This window comes from Pristiophorus japonicus, chromosome 12 (genome assembly GCF_044704955.1).
Source record: "Pristiophorus japonicus isolate sPriJap1 chromosome 12, sPriJap1.hap1, whole genome shotgun sequence".
NCBI classification, from domain to species: domain Eukaryota; kingdom Metazoa; phylum Chordata; class Chondrichthyes; family Pristiophoridae; genus Pristiophorus; species Pristiophorus japonicus.
In genome coordinates, this window is record NC_091988.1 from 146723268 (window position 1) to 146739187 (window position 15920).

Sequence of the window (15920 nt, forward strand, 5' to 3'; positions counted from 1 at the left end):
GAGAAATCGGTTAAAAAATGCATAGAGGCATTTATAAATAGAGGCATGCAGTACAAAAGCAAGGAAGTTATGGTGAACCTTTATAAAACACTGGTTCAGCCTCAACTGTGTCCAATTCTGGGCACTGCACGTTAGCAAGGATGTGAAGGCCTTAGCGAGGGTGCAGAAAAGATTTACAGGAATGGTTCCAGGGATGGACCGGGACCTCGGTTACGTGGATAGACTGGAGAATCTGAGGTTGTTCTCCTTAGAGTAGAGAAGGTTGCGAGGTGATTTGATGGAGGTGCTCAAAATCATGAGGGGTCTAGACAGAGTAGTTAGAGAGAAAAGCAGCGAATAGTTATGAACTGGAATGCACTGCCTGAAAGTGTGGTGGAGGCAGATTCAATCATGGCTTTCAAAAGGGGATCGGATAAGTACCTGAAGGAAAAGCATTTGCCGAACTGCGGGGAAAGGGTGGGGCAGTGGGACTAGCTGAAGTGCTCTTGCAGCGACCCAGCCCAGGCTCGACGGGCCAAATAGCCTGCTTCTATGCTATAACTATTCTATGATTATTAGACATGAACTTTTGACCTCATAAAATTGCCATTTCTATTGCATGGTCACAGATTCTACAGCAAAATGCTTGTCATTATGGTTCTCAGCCCATAACAAGGTCAGCCTGACATCGGTAGTGGGTAAAATGATGGAATCAATTATTAAGGATGTCATAGCAGTGCATTTGGAAAGAGGTAATATGATAGGTCCAAGTCAGCATGGATTTGTGAAAGGGAAATCATGCTTGACAAATCTTCTGGAATTTTTTGAGGATGTTTCCAGTAGAGTGGACAAGGGAGAACCAGTTGATGTGGTATATTTGGACTTTCAGAAGGCTTTCGACAAGGTCCCACACAAGAGATTAATGTGCAAAGTTAAAGCACATAGGATTGGGGGTAGTGTGCTGACATGGATTGAGAACTGGTTGTCAGACAGGAAGCAAAGAGTAGGAGTAAATGGGGACTTTTCAGAATGGCAGGCAGTGACTAGTGGGGTACCGCAAGGTTCTGTGCTGGGGCCCCAGCTGTTTACACTGTACATTAATGATTTAGACGAGGGGATTAAATGTAGTATCTCCAAATTTGCGGATGACACTAAGTTGGGTGGCAGTGTGAGCTGCAAGGAGGATTCTATGAGGCTGCAGAGCGACTTGGATAGGTTAAGTGAGTGGTCAAATGCATGGCAGATGAAGTATAATGTGGATAAATGTGAGGTTATCCACTTTGGTGGTAAAAACAGAGAGACAGACTATTATCTGAATGGTGACAGATTAGGAAAAGGGCAGGTGCAAAGAGACCTGGGTGTCATGGTACATCAGTCATTGAAGGTTGGCATGCAGGTACAGCAGGCGATTAAGAAAGCAAATGGCATGTTGGCCTTCATAGCGAGGGGATTTGAGTACAAGGGCAGGGAGGTGTTGCTACAATTGTACAGGGCCTTGGTGAGGCCACACCTGGAGCATTGTGTACAGTTTTGGTCTCCTAACCTGAGGAAGGACATTCTTGCTATTGAGGGAGTGCAGTGAAGGTTCACCAGACTGATTCCCGGGATGGCGGGACTGACATATCAAGAAAGACTGGATCAACTGGGCTTGTATTCACTGGAGTTCAGAAGAATGAGAGGGGATCTCATAGAAACGTTTAAAATTCTGACGGGGTTAGACAGGTTAGATGCAGGAAGAATGTTCCCAATGTTGGCGAAGTCCAGAACCAGGGGACACAGTCTAAGGATAAGGGGGAAGCCATTTAGGACCGAGATGAGGAGGAATTTCTTCACCCAGAGAGTGGTGAACCTATGGAATTCTCTACCACAGAAAGTTGTTGAGGCCAATTCACTAAATATATTCAAAAAGGAGTTAGATGAAGCCCTTACTACTAGGGGAATCAAGGGGTATGGTGAGAAAGCAGGAATGGGGTACTGAAGTTGCATGTTCAGCCATGAACTCATTGAATGGCGGGGCAGGCTAGAAGGGCCGAATGGCCTACTCCTGCACCTATTTTCTATGTTTCTATGTTTCTATTAGAATAGTCCACAATATTATGCTAAAGAAAAGTTTATACCCCGACCTCAGCTCCAGTCCCCAGCTCCAGTCTCAGTTCAACTGGAGATTCTACACAAGCAATTGGACAACCCCAGGTATCTGCAATTACTTGCAGTTTCACAAAGAGTCACTGATTAGACCGCTGCCTTTTCTTCTCCACCCAAAAATCGATCTCTCTTTGTGAAATACCTTGGGATATTTTTGCATGTTAAAATCACCATATACATGCAAGCTGTTGTCTGAATTGAAGCCAGGTGAATCAAACTGAACCAAAGACAGGCAAAATAATAGAAAATACTATGAGGTAGGAAACAGGGTACAGGCTGCAGGGGTCCTTTTAAATCCTGGGTATGCCCTTTTGTTGCTTTTATGGTTTTTTGGCTACATTGAGATACTTTTCTTGTGCTTGACACCAAAGGCAATACCTTACTCCCTATGAACTTCAATGTTATACACACAACATCTAGCCATGTAGCATTGCCCAGGGGTTGAACAGAAACTAGCTACTTTAATTAGCTCACTGAGTTGGCGTAGTCAGCACCAACATCAGTGTCCTCGTCCAGGCTAACATCCCCAGCATTGAAGCACTGACCACACTCGATCAGCTTCGCTGAGCGGGCCACATAGTTCGCATGGCAGACACGAGACTCCCAAAGCAAGTGCCCTATGTGGAGCTCCTTCATAGCAAACGAGCCAAAGGTGGGCAATGGAAACGTTACAAGGACACTCTCAAAGCTTCCCTGATAAAGTGCGACATCACCACTGACATCTGGGAGTCCCTGGCCAAAGACCGCGCTAAGTGGCGAAAGTGCATCCGGGAGGACGTTGAGCACTTGGAGTGTCAACGCCGAGAGCGTGAAGAGGTCAAGCGCAGGCAGCGGAAGGAGCGTGCGGCAAACCAGTCCCACCCACCCCTTCCCTCGGCGACTATCTGCCCCACCTGTGACAGAGTCTGTGGCTCTCGTATTGGACTGTTCAGCCACCAAAGAACTCACTTCAGGAGTGGAAACAAGTCTTTCTCGATTCCGAGGGACTGGCTATGATGATGATGATGATGAGTTGGCATCAGCCCTTTTGTGCTCTCCTGATGTACAAATAGTGGAAGAATAAACACCATCGGATCAAGCAATTTAGGCTATAAACTACCAATCAAGTGTATTACATGCAACAAGATGACTAAATGCATACAGCAGATTTCACTTGATTGTAAAATTATAATTCCTTGGGTACAAAAATACTGTAACAGGTTTGCCTCACTCAGGGACACCAAACCTACAGTAATACAAATTTAAAGTTACCACTGACAGTCTGCAGGTACATTATCAAATATATGGGCTCTGACCCTAGCATATACCGGGGCCCTCCACTGCTAATCCCACCAGACTATGAGGCATTAGGGAAAGCACCTAATTTACATGGGGCCAGTAAGCACCTAAACTATCAGGAAATGGGAACTCCTGCAAGATCTGGGGGATAAAGGGTGACAATTGTGCCCAAGCAACTCCATACATAAATAAATAAATACAAAATGAGTTAAAAAAAAAATCTCTCAATAATCATTGGGGGTCCAGGCCACAGTCACTATTTTCACTTGACATACCAGCCTCACACCAGGCAGGTTCTCTATTGTCTCCCTCTGCCCCCTTTATAAAAGGATGGATGGAGTACTGGGCCCCATGAAACCCCCTGCAAGACATGCCCAGGTCCCTGGAGAGTTTGCAGTGAAGTTACGGTGGGAGGCTGCCGGAACAGCTGAGGAATTTCAGTTCCATAAATTCTGTTATTTGAAATGTGACAGAACTCCTATTAACCGCAGTCGAATTTTCAAATTGAAACACCTCCCACTAGTTTGGAGCACAACAATAAAGTACCACTGACTTCCCATTACACTCGGGCTACTTCACAATTATTCAGCATCCAATACTGATCTTGCCATTGCATGATTAAATGAAAATCAAGGACAAATGACTGGCAAAATGAATTTTAAAAATTACAATGTAAATTATACTGCAACGTCTGCATTTGTCCACAGTTTCACATATTAATATCTCATTTTGGTTGCTCATTTGTTTTAAAGAACCTCCTACTTGTGACCAAACAAAAAGTTGCCTTTAATACAGAGAATTGCACATATTGATATTCAGCCGACATCTTATAATCATCAACAATTGAGAGGTAACGGTAGTAATTGCACACAGCCTTGAGATTGAGGGCACTCAACTAGAGCTCTACTGAATCTGCACTTCTTCATTTCAAATTATAATTGCCATACAAACTGTAGAAAGACCTTTTGGTCTCTCAGACTTACTCCTTTCACAGATCGAGTGCAATATGCTCTACTGTGGATTCTACTCCAGCTATTCAATTTCATGAAATGTTCAGTGTAAATAATCCTCGATCTATACAAAGTAATTAACTGAACCCTAGAGGAACTATTCATTCTTACCTTCAACCCTATCTAACTGCCCTGTGCAGATGATAAGCCCCAGTACCACAGTAACCATTCAACATTTGATTATTTCTGTCTATATTAATCCCTATAACCTCAATCCCATGCCCTGATATTTATCAGCTCTATTTTGAAGAACTTATTATAGTACATCAACTAATTTCGTTTGGAATTTGTTCTGCATAAATCACTACTTTGTGGGGTGGAAAATAATCTACGACCCTGAAATACCTGGGGGACCATTCTATCAGAGCAAGTATGATGGAGTGCAACCATGGCCCCAAGCCAGAGACCACATCCTAAATCCCAGGGACGGGATCTTTTATTTGACTGGAGTCGGTGGATCGTGAAAACATGCTTTAGTGGTGTCCACCCCAATCCACCTGCTGGAAGGTGGAGCCACCCAAACTTCACCACAAGGAGAACCCCTGCTAAGGTCCATCCCGGGGGCCAGTAAATAAAAAGTAACAATGTTCCTTCTAGGATCAATAACTTTTCCCTCAGGAATTTCTGAGGCCTTTACTGGCAGCAATACCATTGAAACCTGGGAACTTCCTCAGACATTCCCGCTTGGCACGGGGAGGGGACCCAGAAGGGCTGCATAGAGCCCCCATCCATCTGAATTTAAAAAGGTCCAGTCTTAATGGGGTGGAATTTGAATGAACCACGAGAGGGAGAGTAGGCCACGCCACAGGTGGCTCATAGTAGTCTATACTCCCTGTGATGGGAGCAGTGCTCTGTCTACCTTCCAATCATAAAATCTCTATTATGTCTTTTTCACATGAAATTTTAGATAGGCCTATTATTTTGGTTTCAGAAACAGTTTCAAGTAATGCGTAAGCCAGCCATTGTACTGTACATTATCTACTGTATAAATATTTTACTTCTGTGCATTACATTGGGCTCAATTTTCCTCAAGCCCTTTTTCTGGCGTATTGTCAGAGTTATGCCTGTTTTTCTAGGCCAGAAATGCGCCAGAAATATTTTGCCAAAGTTTCCCCGATGTATAATTTGAATTTGGCACCGCGCATTGTGTCCAGTCACCTTGGGCGGTGGAGCCTGCTGTCTGCGCCGAAAAACAAAGCCGCACCTTCTGCACATGCGCCGGGAAAAAAAGTTACATTTTTGGCGTTGTTCTATTGGATGTACATGCGCAGTATAGCTCGGTGTTGACAATCGCCAAGAGCCAGTTGTTTGTGAGAGGAGTGCTGTGTGTGAGCATTGGGAAAATCAGAGCTGCAGCAATACAAGATGCAACGCAGTGCAAGGACCAAGAATTTCTTACAGGAAGAAGTGGAGACATTAGTTACTGTGATTGAGAACAGATGGTAGGAGCTGGATACCAGCAGAGGTCACATAAAGATTCCACCCAAAGAAATGAAGAAACGCTGGAACCAAGTTGCAGAACCAAGGTGCAGTGGTGACCACCATGAGATCTGGAGGCCAGTGTAACAAGAAATGGCAGGACCTTGGTCAAGTAGTTAGTGTAAGTAATATTTTCAATTATTCAATAGAATTGTAATTGCAATTGTAAATGTGACCAGCTGTATATGTCCCACCCAGCAGAAAGACCCCTTTCTAAAAAGTTGCAATTTCATCTTTGCAGAGGAAGGCAGCACATATTAAAAGGGAAAGAACTTGAACAGGAAGATGCCTGGCAAATCTTCACCCACTGATACCCTTGGAAGAGAGGGTCGCTGCTTTGATGGGTCCAATTCATCGTGGCCCTTCAAATCAACCTGCTGCCTGGCCTGCAATGTTTGAGCCTATTCATGCCACCTATCCTGCCCCCTCCTCTGCTGCTAACCATTTGACTGTTTTGTTATATTTTGCAGAACTTGAGGTCAACCCTGACAATGCAGAAGAAGATTCAGACGCGGCCAAGCCTGAAGAGAACATCTTCCAATCCATCCACAAGAATGAGGGGGAGGGGATGTAGCTGGATGAAGCTCCCACTGTTGTACTGATTTTGGAGGAGGTGCCGCTCATTGAGGTGACAGCCCCTTCCATGACTAGTGGTTTAAGTGTTGGTGGGACATTCCATGGTTTCACACCTTCCGAGGTTGCGGTCCCAGTGGTGTGGTACAGTGAGGCACACCCAGAGCCGCACTCAAGGTTGCGAATTCCAGTGGTGTGGTGCAGTGAGGCACACCCAGGGCCCCATCTTCCGAGGCTGCGGGTCCCAGTGGTGTGGTACAGTGAGGCACGCCCAGGGCCCCACTTGAGGTTGCGGATCCCAGTGGTGTGGTGCAGTGAGGCACACCCAGGGCGCCAACTTCTGAGGCTGTGGGTCCCAGTGGTGGGGTACAGCGAGGCACGCCCAGGGCCCCACCATCCCAGGCTGCGGTTCCCAGTGTTGGGGTACGAGCCACACCCATGGGGAGGAGGGGAAGGAGAGCCTGACCATGCTCTCCTGAGGTGCAGGATCTAACAGATGTGGTTCAGATGATGTCATTGAGTGCGGAGAGCAGTGACCTTAACCGATCACTCCTGGACGCCATCAGTGGGGTGAGTGATGAGGTAGCGGGACTGTCGAGAGAAGTAACAGCAATGACACGAGAAATGGGAACAATATCCGGGACCATCAGTGAGGGAATAGTGGCCATGAGGGAGGGAATGTCAGAGGTAGTGCAAACTATGTCACTGACTATGAGGGAGGGAATATTGCAGGTAGTTCAGACAGTTTTGCTCAACATGAGGGAGGGAATGTTGCAGGTCGTTGAGACACTGGCAGGGGCGCATGAGGGACGACATGTTGGAGTTAGCTGCTGCAATAAGGGAACACGCCCAGACCCCGTGTCCACTGACAGAATCAACTGTCACTCCTACTCCAATCTCTGAAGAGCCCAAAGCTGGGCCCTCCAACTTGCCACCTGGGCTCTCCAACTCACCGCCTGACACTGATGCACTCTACCCTCAAGAGGTGCGCAGTATCCGAGATGTTAGAAACAATAAGCTTGGTACCAAGCCCAGAAACACTGCGCCACCGCCTGTGGGCAGGGGTGGTAGAGTGTTCAAGCGCAGCGGGCGGTCGTAGAATAAGGGGGATGAGAGATGGGTGAGTGCAGCCTTTCTTTGCTGCTGTTGTTATTATTATTGTTACTGTTGTAACTATTCTCAAATTAAAAGTTTTTTGTAAGTTATGTAAATTTACAAGTTTATAAGTGATCTTAAAGTTTTTAAGCGATCTTAAAGAGTGATAATAAAATAAAGTTTGATGCAAGAATAATTTTATTAAAGTTAAGTACATTGTAAACTTTTGAATAAAATATATTTTACATTAAAACTGAAACATGTTCCATTAACACAACACAACATGACGGAACAGCTCCAAACAGTAAACATGTTCACGTGGAATAGTTGTCGCTGAGCCCTCAGACATCAGTAAAGTGTTCATGGATGAGCTGCTGGTGCAAGGCTTGAGCAATCATTAAAGGGGCACGATGGCCCGCCCTCCTCTGCCGTCATGTTCCGGTCACAGGCACTTGCATGGCTTCCTCATCCTCCTCCGCCTCCGCCTCCTCCTCGTCATCTGCATCTTCCACATCATTATCATCAGCCACTCTTACCGCAGGTGGGTCTTCCATTACCAGGTGCTGCTGCCTCATGATGGCTAAGTTATGCAGCATGTGGCACACAACAGTGAACTGACCGACAATCTCAGGGGAGTACAGCAAGTAGCCTCTGGAATGATCCAGGCATCATAAACGCTGTTCCAATGGTCCTCTCAATGATTCTGCGCATCGCAATGTGCGACATGTTGTATTGACGTTCAGCTTCCATCTGGGTTATGCGTCGGGGCATCATGAGCCAGGTGGCGTGGCTATACCCTTTGTCTCCCAGCAGTCAATTCTGCCCTTCTGGCTGCTGCTGAAACCTGGCAGATATAACGCTGTCGCGTAGGATGAACACTCCCAGGGTATCTTGCATTGACTGACATGATATGATGCATGTCGTCACACACGAGCTGCACATTAATGGAGTGGAAGCCTTTTCTGTTCCTGTACATCTCGGAATCCTTCAAAGGTGCTCACAAGGTGATGTGGGTACAATCAATGCAACCCTGTACCTTTGGAAATCCTGGAGAAGCCCACAGTCCTGTCACGCATTGCTTGGGCGGTCATGGGGAACTTTATGAAGTCATTCCTACGCGTGTACAGTGCAGCCGTGACCTGGTGAATGGAGACATGTGTTGCATGTTGAGAGATGGTGCACACAACCCCAGTTGTAGCCTGAAACGATCCGGAGGCATAGAATGAAAGTGCAGCTGTAACCTTCACTTCAACTGACAACACAGTGCTTCTAGGTTACAGGTCTGCTTCGGCCAACTCACAGATCTTACTTACAACTTCTTTGCGGAAATGCAGCCTTCTGACACAGTCTGCATCACTCAGGTGGAAGTACGAACGTCTGTCTCGATATACCCGAGGTGGGTAAGGCCTCCTGCCCAGCACCCTACAGGCTCTGATGTTCCTGATGCGATGAAGTCGAATCAATTGTCTCCTACATAGCATTATGATGCAGAAGGCTCACACAATGTATGGCATTGTCTGTATTGCCCCCATACATGAATACCCCCAGACCTTTGAAAGAAGCTCTAAACAGCAGAAAAGCAGGCAGCACAGGTTCGCAGTTGTATCTCTCCAGGTCTGTATGGAGGGACCACACCCAAAGGTCTTATGACTTATCCTCTCTCCGCCCCCGCCCTTGAGTCTCATAATTTCTCTCTCTCCCTCCCTCTCCCCAGGCTCCAAGCCTTCCAATCGGCACCTCTCTCTCTCTCTCCTCTCCTCTCCCCCACTCCCCTCCCCCCCCCCAGCCTTTAATAATTGGAGTGACTTCTCTTTCCCCCTCCCCCTCCCTGGGCTCCAAGCCTTCCGATCGGCACCTCACTCTCTCTCTTTCCTCCCCCCTCACAGCTTGTTTTGTAGCCAAACCCCTAGCCGCTGTGGCCAGGCGCGAGGCCGATTCTGCCAGCCAAACCTACGACCCTCCAGCCCTGCTTCAAGACATTTGGTGGTGAAGTGTGAGTGAGTAAAAAAAGAGAAAACTTCTGAAATCCAACAAATTTACAATTCTACATTGACAGGTTAAAAAAAAGTTGAACTTTATTATTGATTTTCAAACTGTTCTTGCCTCCCTCCAAAATCTTTGTTTTAAAAACAATGCGTCTTTCAGCGCAGGTTTGTCAATGTGCGCTGGTTTTCTTAACTCACCAGAAGCTTTTTCAGGAGTGGCCAGATACGCCGACCTAAGAGAAAAAAATGTTGGCCAAAGTGCGAACAACTGAAAAAACCGGCGCAGACATGAGGAAACGTATGACGTAAAAAAAAAACTGGCCTAGAAAAATCGTAACTAAATCAGTTACGCCAGCGCAGATCTCAGGGGAACATAAGAACATAAGAATTAGGAACAGGAGTAGGGCATCGAGCCCCTCGAGCCTGCTCCGCCATTCAATAAGATCATGGCTGATCTGGTCGTGGACTCAGCTCCACTTACCCGCCCTCTCCCCGTAACCCTTAATTCCCTTATTGCTTAAAAATCTATCTATCTTTGACTTGAAAACATTCAATGAGCCAGCCTCAACTGCTTCCTTGGGCAGAGAATTCCACAGATTCACAACCCTCTGGGAGAAGAAATTCTTTCTCAACTTGGTTTTAAATTGGCTCCTCCGTATTTTGAGGCTGTGCCCCCTAGTTCTAGTCTCCCCCACCAATGGAAACAACCTCTCTGCCTCTATCTTGTCTATCCCTTTCATGATTTTAAATGTTTCTATAAGATCACCCCTCATCCTTCTGAACTCCAACGAGTAAAGACCCAGTCTACTCAAGCTATCATCATAAGGTAACCCCCTCATTTCTCGAATCAGCCTAGTGAATCGTCTCTGTACCCCTTCCAAAGCTAGTATATCCTTCCTTAAGTAAGGTGACCAAAACTGCACGCAGTACTCCAGGTGCGGCCTTACCAATACCTTATACAGTTGCAGCAACACCTTCCTGCTTTTGTACTCCATCCCTTTCGCAATGAAGGCCAACATTCCATTTGCCTTCCTGATTACCTGCTGCACCTGCAAACTAACCTTTTGGGATTCATGCACAAGGACCCCCAGGTCCCTCTGCACCACAGCATGTTGTAATTTCTCCCCATTCAAATAATATTCCCTTTTACTGTTTTTTTTCCCAAGGTGGATGACCTCACACTTTCCGACATTGTATTCCATCTGCCAAACCTTAGCCCATTCGCTTAACCTATCCAAATCTCCTTGCAGCCTCTCTGAGTCCTCTACACAACCCGCTTTCCCACTAATCTTAGTGTAATCTGCAAATTTTGTTGCACTACACTCTGTCCCCTCTTCTAGGTCATCTATGTATATTGTAAACAGTTGTGGTCCCAGTACTGATCCCTGTGGCACACCACTAACCACTGATTTCCAACCGGAAAAGGACCCATTTTTCCCGACTCTCTGCTTTCTGTTCGCCAGCCAATTCTCTATCCATGCTAATACATTTCCTCTGACTCCACGTACTTCTATCTTCTGCAGTAACCTTTTGTGTGGCACCTTATCGAATGTCTTTTGGAAATCTAAATACACCACATCCATCGGTACACCTCTATCCACCATGCTCATTATATCCTCAAAGAATTCCAGTAAGTTAGTTAAACATGATTTCCCTTTCATGAATCCATGCTGCGTCTGCTTGATTGCACTATTCCTATCCAGATGTCCCGCTATTTCTTCCTTAATGATAGTTTCAAGCATTTTCCCCACTACAGATGTTAAACTAACCGGCCTATAGTTACCTGCCTTTTGCCTGCCCCCTTTTTTAAACAAAGGCGTTACATTAGCTGCTCTCCAATCCGCTGGTACCTCCCCAGAGTCCAGAGAATTTTGGTAGATTATAACAAATGCATCTGCTATAACTTCCGCCATCTCTTTTAATACCGTGGGATGCATTTCATCAGGACCAGGGGACTTGTCTACCTTCAGTCCCATTAGTCTGTCCAGCACTACCTCCCTAGTGATAGTGATCATCTCAAGGTCCTCCCTTCCCACATTCCTATGACCAGCAATTTTTGGCATGGTTTTTGTGTCTTCCACTGTGAAGACCGAAGCAAAATAATTGTTTAAAGTCTCAGCCATTTCCACATTTCCCATTATTAAATCCCCCTTTTCATCTTCTAAGGGACCAACATTTACTTTAGTCACTCTTTTCCATTTTATATATCTGTAAAAGCTTTTACTATCTGTTTTTATGTTTTGCGCAAGTTTACCTTCGTAATCTATCTTCCCTTTCTTTATTGCTTTTTTAGTTATTCTTTGCTGTTGCTTAAAATTTTCCAATCCTCTAGTTTCCCACTAACCTTGGCCACCTTATACACATTGGTCTTTGATTTGATACTTTCCTTTATTTCCTTGGTTATCCACAGCTGGTTATCTCTTCTCTTGCCGCCCTTCTTTTTCACTGGAATATATTTTTGTTGCGCATTATGAAAGAGCTCCTTAAAAGTCCTCCACTGTTCCTCAATTGTGCCACCGTTTAGTCCTTGTTTCCAGTCTACTTTAGCCAACTCTGCCCTCATCCCACTGTAGTCCCCTTTGTTTAAGCATAGTACACTTGTTTCTGACACAACTTCCTCATCCTCAATCTGTATTACAAATTCAACCATATTGTGATCACTCATTCCGAGAGGATCTTTTACGAGGAGATCGTTTATTTTTCCTATCTCGTTACACAGGACCAGATCCAAAATGGCTTGCTCCCTTGTAGGCTCTGTTACATACTGTTCTAAGAAACAATCCCGTATGCATTCTATGAATTCCTCCTCCAGGCTACCCCCTGCGATTTGATTTGACCAATCGATATGTAGGTTAAAATCCCCCATAACTACTGCCGTTCCTTTTTCACATGCCTCCATTATTCCCTTGATTATTGCCCGCCCCACCATGAAGTTATTATTTGGGGGCCTATAAACTACGCCGACCAGTGACTTTTTCCCCTTACTATCTCTAATCTCCACCCACAATGATTCAACATTTTGTTCATTGGAGCCAATATCATCCCTCACAACTGCCCTGATATCATCCTTTATTAACAGAGCTACCCCACCTCCTTTCCCTTCCTGCTATCTTTCCGAATCGTCAGATACCCCTGTACGTTTAATTCCCAGTCCTGGCCACCTTGCAACCATGTTTCTGTAATGGCCACCAAATCATACCCATTTGTAATGATTTGTGCCGTCAACTCATTTACTTTATTTCGAATGCTGCGTGCATTTAGGTAGAGTGTTTTCATCCTAGTTTTTAAACCATGATTTTTAGTTTGGAAAACTTGGAAAAAGATAAATACGCCAGAAAAAACGACGCACCAAAAAAAACGGCGCAAATGACCGGGGAAAATTGAACTCATAATAGAATGTACAGCACAGAAACCGTATCAGCATATCCTTCTATTCCTTGCTCCCTCATGTGCTTATCTAGCTTCTATGCTCTGTGCCTCAACTATTCCTTGTGGTAGTGAGTTCCACATTCTTACTACTCTTTGGGTAAAGAAGTTTCTCCTGAATTCCCTATTGGATTTATTGATGACTATCTTATATTTATGGCCCCTAGTTTTAGTGGAAACATCTTTTCGACATCTACTCTATCAAACCCCTTCCTAATTTTGTAACTAAATATGGCATAAATGAATGTATTATTTTTAGCCTGAATGATGCAATCTGACAGTATGGAGTTTTCCACCTTTTGGAGTCGGCAGGACGGCCCAATGGGCAGCCAAAGCAACCTCAGGTGTGAAATATCAAGGTGAAAGGGCAATTATTAACCCGTTGACATGCTACTCCCATTTGCAGCATGCATAAAGGGGTCAGTTTTAGATCCTAGCAAGCTGTCTGTGAAAACTACAATCTACTGTGACAAGAAAAAAGAGTTTGGAGAAAGCTCAAGTTGTCAAATACGCATATCCTGGTTTCTATTGTCCAAATGTATTTTTCAACCTGGATCTGACAGCCTTATACACAGCCTGAATTCTACCACCCTCTCACCATCATCTGGTAATGTATTCATCCTCAGGATGGGCAGGAGGGGAACCACCAACCTCATAGCTGTTTTACTGTATCACAATCACAGGTTGCTATGGCTCCACACTACTCCCCAGCTCAACTGTTAGTGGAAAACCTACATTACAAAATAAAAAGGGCAAAATACTCCAGCATTTACTTATAATGTGAAACAACTTTAAATTGCATGCCACATAATAAAGCGTGCTTTTCTAAAACTTGCTGTGTGAAAAGCAAGAGGTAATTACTGATACATACGTAAAGCATATATGTTGGCCTGACACCATCATCATCATAGGTGGTCCCTCATATCGAGGATGACTTGCTTCCATGCCAAAAAGGAATGAGTTCACAGATGTTTCAGTGAAGGATCTAATATTCCAGGTCCCGAATTATATCCTGAAGGGTGGAAGGCACCATGCAAATGTTCGCACACAAAGTATAATCCATTGGTATGCAATGCTTTTGTCTGTTATTTTAACAGAGGCATTAACTTGTCAATTGGGGGCCATTTCTGGAAGGGTGGGACTTCTGTCTATCCTGCAGATACCTCCCTAAGCCAGCCATAGTTCCTGCCCTGGGGCAATTGCCACATGCCTCTATTGCCGAATTACGCCAGGCGGGGATAGAAACCTGCTGCAATAGATCTTGGGAGGTCGGCCACAATGGGAGAATTGTTTTTATATTGGCAGAAATGCTTTCCTATGGCTCAGACCCCTGTTTGCACAGGCCCCTCTTTTACTGAAGCCCCAAAGCTCCTTTATTAGTGCTAGCTTCCAGAGCCCAGTAGCCACAGAATCCAACCTTTGAACTAGGCCAAATCAGGAAACACTGCCATCTCCGTGTTTTCCTCACTATCATAGGATTTGAATGTGCCTGCCACATATGGGTGGGCAAATGTATTCTAGAACTTTAAAAAAAAACACAACATTTTCTGACTCCCTCATTCGAGAAAGTAATTCCCCCACTGGAATACAACATGTCTAGCCAGGAGGACAGAGGGGCGGGGGGAGGGGCAATACAACATATTAGCTGCTATGTGTAGATATTTCAGATTGTTATCGATACAGCTGCTATATATTTTGCTTTGCCAGCCCAAATCAAAGTAGCCTACCTTAAACATACATCATCATTGCCTCGGTATTTTAAAGATTTGGATCGTGCCTCTCAATCTTTTACAAGAGAACGTATGGTTTCCATTGTGTCTTGAAAATAGTGAGCACTGCCCCCGTAATTTTCCATTGTGTGTCAGCAGTGCGTGAGGTTTCTTTATTAAGTCATTGGCATGACAACTTTCTAGCGCAATCAATTCCCTGTTTAATCCCATGATTGCTTGATACCCACACCCATGTATTTTGAAAGTAGTTGGCTGACTGCTTCATATTGAGGCACTCAATTCAAGAAAAGAAATAAAAAGACTTACATTTATAGAGCCCCCCATTCGCCACATCAGGATGTCCCAAATCGCTATACAGCTAATGAAGTATTTTTGAAGTGCAGTCACTGTTGCAATGTAGGAAACATGGCAGTCAACCTGTGCACAGCAGGATTCAACAAACAGCATTGTGATAATATTGAGATAATCAGTTTCAATCATGTTGGTTGAGAGATAAATATTGGCCAGGACACCAGGGCGAGGACGACTGGTTCTGCATATTCTCCCCTGTTGGTATGGCAAGAAATACAGTCATCAAAATTTTGGATGACTCATCTTATTTACCCTCCATTCTAGCAAGTATGCCCTGTGGAAAATGGTAAATAATCATTTTGAAAGATTTCCATAAAAAGGCACCATGATGCGTAAAACAGCTTTGGCTCTAAAATGAACTATGTGGCAAAAATGAGCTAGTCATTTGCACTGCTTTTTCCCTTTCAAGTACCTTTAAGAAACTTATGCTTTCCTTGCAACCCTTAGAACTAAGCACTGACGTAAAGTCTGAATGGGGAGAGCGGTTAAGGAGATTGATAGCAGCTCAGTCATTTTGATGACAGACTAAAGAAGAGCTTGGCTTTTTAAATAAAGATGTCAGTCTTAGCTCAGTGGTAGAACTCTCACCTCATAAGTCAGAAGGTCGTGGGTTCCAGCTCCACTTCAGAGCACATAACCGAGGCCGACAACAAGTACTGCACTGTCTTTCGGATGAGACGTTAAACCTGCCCTCTCAGTATAGATGTAAAAGAGCCCACAACGCTATTTAAAGAGAAAGAGAGTTATCCCCTGTCCCGACCAATATTTATCCCTCAACCAACCCTTAAAACAGATGATCTGGTTATTTTCATTCTTTATTTCCCGATGAGGTTCCTGCCAATTCCATTTGGCTCACAAGTTAACAAAAT

At 44.8% G+C, this 15920-nt stretch overlaps 1 long non-coding RNA gene across 2 annotated transcripts in view; it reads right to left on the bottom strand.

Moving 5' to 3' along the window:
* LOC139277007 (uncharacterized) overlaps window positions 1-15720 on the bottom strand; it is a 68228-nt gene extending 52508 nt beyond the window's left edge. Inside the window, exons 1-3 of one of the 2 annotated variants that reach the window (XR_011596012.1) lie at window positions 15640-15720; window positions 15007-15117; window positions 13905-13982 (exon numbers count right to left, since the gene is read on the bottom strand). This is a non-coding gene — a long non-coding RNA (uncharacterized lncRNA). Of the gene's footprint in view, window positions 1-13904; window positions 13983-15006; window positions 15118-15639 lie in introns of those variants that run through there. The other variant, XR_011596013.1, reaches the window with a different exon arrangement.
* Between the last annotated feature and the right edge of the window lie 200 nt (window positions 15721-15920).